Below are 5,671 nucleotides of genomic sequence, written 5' to 3' on the forward strand. Positions count from 1 at the left end.
ATTTATAGAACAAAAGAGAGAAATAAACAATTCCCCATCTATGGCTGCAGATTAAACAATCTCACAGAGTAATTGATAGAACAAGTTAGCCAAAAAAAAAAAAAAAATCAATAAGGATACCGAATGCTTGAACACTTCTGCCCAGTCAAAATTAAGGACATTTATAGAATATTCATCCAACAACAGCATTGTACACATTGTATTCAAGCACAGATGAACTATTCCTTAAAGCAGACCAAATGCTGTACAGAACACCACGTGTCAATACATTTTTAAAAACTTCATTCATACATAGCATATTGTCTGGCCACAACTAAATTAAATTACAGATCAACAAGAGAAAAATATTTGGAAAACCCCACATGTTGAAAATTATCCAACACACTTATATGTAACACATGAGTCTCAGAAGAAATCACAAAGGAAATCATAAATATTTTGAACTAGTAAAATGAAAACAACACATATTAAAATGTATGTTGTGGGGGTAAGGATGTCATTTACAGTACTTGCCTAGCATTGAGAAGTCCTGGGTTCAATTCCCAATAAGTAAATAAATAAAAATAAAATCCTTCGGGGTACAACTAAAGTAGTGCTTGGAAAGGAACTTAGCACATTGATTTTCTTGGAAAAAAATGTAAAATCAGTGATCTAAGCTTTTACATTAACAAATTAGAAAAAAGAGAAGGAGTAAGTTCAGCCTAAAGTAAATGAAGGAGGAAAATAATAGAAAAAAAATCAGTGAAAACAAAACTAAGTTGTTTGAGAATTTCACCAAACCTCATGCACCTCTCTCTAGCCAGAATAATTAAAGGAAAAAAGATTATCAACAAGGTAAAAGATTAAAAATCTTACAGCTATTAAGAGGATAATACAGATATATTACGAAATTATTTATGGCAGATAATTCTATATTTTAAATTAAATGGACAAATTCCTTGAAAGAGATAAGCCACCAAAGGTCACTTAAGAGGAAACATAATCTGAGTAATCCACAACTACGATGTACATTAATTTGCAGTTAAAAATGTTCCAATGAAGAAAATTCTCAGTTCAGATGATATAGGTGGTAAATTCTATCAAATATATAAATAAGACCAATTCCACAAAACTCTTCCAGAAAATAAAAGTGGAAATACTTTTCACCTTATTTAATCCAGACCATGATAGTCTCATAAATAAATTAGGTCATGAGTTCAGAATAAAAGTGCAATACAAAAATCAATTCTTGTCTCTTTTTCTACCCTAATACTAAATTAAACAGGGGAAGTACAAGAAAAATTACAGACAAATTTTTCTTACATTAAAAAAACCCCTAACAAAATTGTAGTAATTTGAATCTAGCCATAGAGAAAAATAAAAAGTTATCATGACCATTAGGGCTTATCCCGAGAATACAATTATTTAATATTTGAAAGTCAGTAAATTTATCATAAGCACAAGAAGGGGTAAAAGATCATCATTTCAATAAATGAGTAAGAAGCATTTGACGATTCAACACTCATTAATAATTAAAAAAAAACTTAACTCCTGTAATTCCAGCTACTCTGAGGCAGAGCTAGGAGGATCATTGTTTAAAGACAGCACAAGGAAAGTTAGTGCAAGAGTCTGTCTGAAAAACAACTAAAAACAAAAAGACTGAGGGCAAGGTTCAAGTGGTACAACAGGCTGTGAATTAAAAAAACCCTCCTAGAATACTATGAATAGAATGGAAATCCTTTCTTTCTTTTTCTTTTTTTGGTACTGGGGTTTGAACGCAGGGCATTACACTTTCTAGACAGGAACTCTACCACTTGAACCACTCCACCAGCCCATTTTTATGGTGGATACTTTTAAGATAGGGTCTTTGCATACTATTTGCCTGGGTTGGCTTCGAACTGCAGTCCTTCTGATTTCTGTCTCCAGAGTAGCTAGGATTATAGGCATGAGCCACCAGCACCTGGCTAGAACAGAAAATTTTAAATCTGATAAAGACCATCAACAAAAACTATAGTGGACATCAGTGCAATAAGAAAAACAAAAACAAAAACAAGAGACATACATATCAGAAAGAAAAAGATAAAAATTTTCATATACAGGTGACAAAGACTATCTATATAGAAAATAATAAGAAATCTACAAAGAAGTTTCTGGAATTAATAAATGAAGCCAGCAAGGAAGTTCAGAATAAAAGGTCAACATCAAAATCAATTGTTACCTCTATATAGTAGCAACAAACAATTGAAAAATGAAAGTCACTTTTCAATTATTTTCATAATAAAATAAGGTCATTTATAGTAATATTTTTAAAATTCAGTATTTGTGGATAAATTTAACAACATATGTGCAGACTTATATGTTGAACTTTGCTGAGAGCAATGTAAGGAAATCTACACAAATGGAGAAACCTATTGGGGTCATGGATCAAGACTTGCTAGTCTGTTTGTCCCTCAAAGTTCATACATTGAAACTTACCAATGTGACAGTGTTGATGGGGCCCAAAGGTGATGAGGTCGAGTGCAGAGCCCCTGAGATGGGGATTAGGACCCTTAGAACAGGGTTTGAGGGAATAGGCTTATTCTGCTCTTCCACCATGTTAGGACACGGCGTTTGTTACCTTTTGCCTTTCTGTCCCCCTTTTGAGGACACAGTCAAGGCATCATTTTTGAAATCAAGAGAATAGCCCTTACCAAATATCAAGCCTGCCAGTGCCTTGATCTTGGAGTTTCAGCCTCCAGAACAGTGAGAAATAAATTTCTGTTCTCTGTAAATTACCTAGTCTTGGGTATTTTGTTTGTTTCATCAGCACTGATGGCCTAAGACAAGACTCAATACTGTCAAGTTATTAATTTGCTTCAAGTTGATCTGTAGATTCAGTATGCAGCCAATAAAAATCTCAGGAGGCTTTATGTGGAAATTGACAAACTGATTCCAAAATTTATAATGGAAGATAAAGACCCTAAAATCACAAAATCATTTTGAAAAAATGAACGTTACTTGGTTTAAAGAGTTGGCTTAAAGTCACAACCCAAGTGACAGTGTTTATTAGCATAGGGACAGACATGTAAATCAACAGAACAGAATAGAGTACGTATGTGTCAAGTCAACGAGGCAAAGGATCCTATTTTTAAATAAGTCATTCTAGAATAAATGCAAATCCATAGAGGCTAAAATGAATCTCAAATTTTACATCACACTATATACAAAAATAACTGTATATAAACGCTAGATGTAAATGTAAGAGCTAAAACCAAAACTGCCGGAACAGTTCTCCTTCTCCTCCTCCTCCTGCTCCTCCTTTCTCTGTGAAGAAGCAAATAGTAAAATTTTTTTTTACTTTGCAAGCTAAAGCATCTCTGTGGCAACTACTCAACTCTGCCACTGTAGCACTAAAGCAGCCATAAATAATAAAGACATGAGTGTGACTGTGCTCCAATAAAATTATATTTACAAAAACAGGTGAAATTCCAATACAACTTTGTTTCCCAAACTGTAGGCTGTAGTTTGCAGCAATTTGTTCTGGAAGAAAGTAAAGAAAAAAAATTGGACTTTGGGTTAGGCAAAGATTTCTTAGATTTAACAAAAACAATGTAAGTCCTAAAAGAAAATATTGATAGAGGTGGCGGTGATGACTCAAGAAACAGCTGAGAATGAAGTGAAGAGTATTGGACTGAGAAGCTGGGGAAACAGTGGCCAGGATGAAGTCTTTAAGATGTGGGACTTCTGAAAATAATGCAAAGAGAACCAGAGTGGACATCCTGGGTCCCTGTGTGGGTAACTCACGGGTGCCAAGCACTGGGCAGTGTTTGGTGAGGGAAGATGGCACAGATGACTTCTAGCAACTGAAGATCCCTACCTTGAGGAGAGGGGTGAGAAAGGCAGAGAGAGACAGCAGATGGCACCTATGAAAGTTTTTGAGGACCAGAATCCAGCGGAATGGTTAAGAAGATAAAGAGGCTCATCTGCCTCATCCTGGACTGCCTCTGCACACACGATTTCAGTTACAAGACTGCCAACCTGGTCAACCTGCAGCACTACATCAAGGAGAAGAGAGAGGCTCAGTGAGCAGAAGACTGTGGTCACCTTCTATGACACAGTCAGCCTGGTGAATGAAGGCCCTGCACCAGAAAAATACTGTGCCCAGAGAACAGAAACTTTGGAACACAGTGTTCAAAGACAGAACCCATTGGATAACCATCACTGAGTTCTGCCTGGGGAAGCATCTCATGAGTGAGGGGGACTTGCCTACATCAGTCCTGCTATGCTCAGCTGCTGGCCAGACAGGAGTCAGCTGAGTAGCCAGTGGATTCTGGACATGGTGCTCTTCACCAGGATCTATTGCCAGTTTCCTTTCTAGGACAACATCCCACAGGATCTCTCTGCAAGATCAAGGTCGCCAAGTACACTATCCCCTGAGAATGGGCAGGTTTCTGAGAACACTGCATGTCTCATCCAGAACTGCTGATACTCCACTCCAATGCCTGGCTTCTGCCGATGTCCTGGAGGCCCTCAGTGCCATCATTGCATCGTGGCAGTCCCTGTTATCCCTGAGTGGGCCTTTGCAAGTAGTTTCTGACATAGATGACCAAATAAGCAATGCAGACAGCTCCCAGGAAGAGAGGTGATAGAAGAGCGCTCCCACCAGGAGTTTGAGAATTGCATATGGCAGCAGCTGTTGTGGCCCAGGACAAGAGCTCTGTGCACAAGGCCCAGAGCTGGATGCCTAAATGGCAGTTCATCAGTGTGCCACCAGTGCCAAGGCTGGGACATGAAGTGCAGTCTGACTTCCCTGGACATGACAACCCTGTCATAGTGCTACTATAGTGTAGCAGCCTCCACTGGGGCCCTGGCCCCAACACCAGCTCTCCTGGCCCCCAGTCCCAGTCCCAGCTGTCAGGGCTGGGCCATGTAGGGCTGGACTCTTCCAGTCTGCAACAGGAACAGGGCAAGGACAGGGACGACCCAGGTCACACCTCATGGGGTCAGCAGAGGGACCACAAAGCTACTTTTTGGAATGTTCGTTTGATGGTTTGGTTTTTTAATGAGAAGCCTAAATAACTAATCTGCTTTTAATCATTTTATTTATTTACTTTCTTTTTTATTTATTCATTTATTCATCTGTGCATACATTGTATGGGCCATTTCTCCCCCTGCCCCCTGCCTCCTCCTTCTTCCCCCAACCCCCTTCACTTCCAGGCAGAACCTGTTCTGCCCTTTTCTCCAGTTTTGTTGAAGAGAAGACATAAGCAATAATAAGAAAAATATAGCTTTTTTGCTAGTTGAGATAAGGATAGCTATACAGAGATTCCTAGCATTGCTTCCATGCACAAATGTATTACAACCTGAATTGATTCATCTCTACCAAACCTCTTCATTACTTCCTGGTCACCTTCCCATAGTGACCTGTTGTTTTAAAGTTACTGTATTAGCTCCTCTACAATGGGCACATCAAACACTTTCAAGTTTTGGGTTTCCTACCTTTCCCTATTCCTCCTGTATGTATTCTCCCCTTAGCGTGTGACCCATGTCCAATAATACTACTGCATTTGTTTTAGATCTAAAGTCTGCATATGAGGGAGAACATATGATTTTTGGCCTTCTGAGTGGCTAACTTCACTTAAGATGATGTTCTCCAGTTCCATCCATTTACTTGTGAATGACAAGATTTCATTCTTCTTTGTGGTTGAGTAAA

The 5,671-nt window shown here is 38.5% G+C and overlaps 1 pseudogene; it reads left to right on the forward strand.

Annotated features, from left to right (window-relative positions):
- The first annotated feature begins 3,915 nt into the window (after positions 1-3,915).
- LOC141410408 (serine/threonine-protein kinase 40 pseudogene) lies at positions 3,916-4,803 on the forward strand (annotated as a pseudogene).
- The last annotated feature ends 868 nt before the right edge of the window (positions 4,804-5,671 follow it).

This window comes from Castor canadensis, chromosome 13 (genome assembly GCF_047511655.1).
Source record: "Castor canadensis chromosome 13, mCasCan1.hap1v2, whole genome shotgun sequence".
Classification (NCBI taxonomy): Eukaryota; Metazoa; Chordata; class Mammalia; order Rodentia; family Castoridae; genus Castor; species Castor canadensis.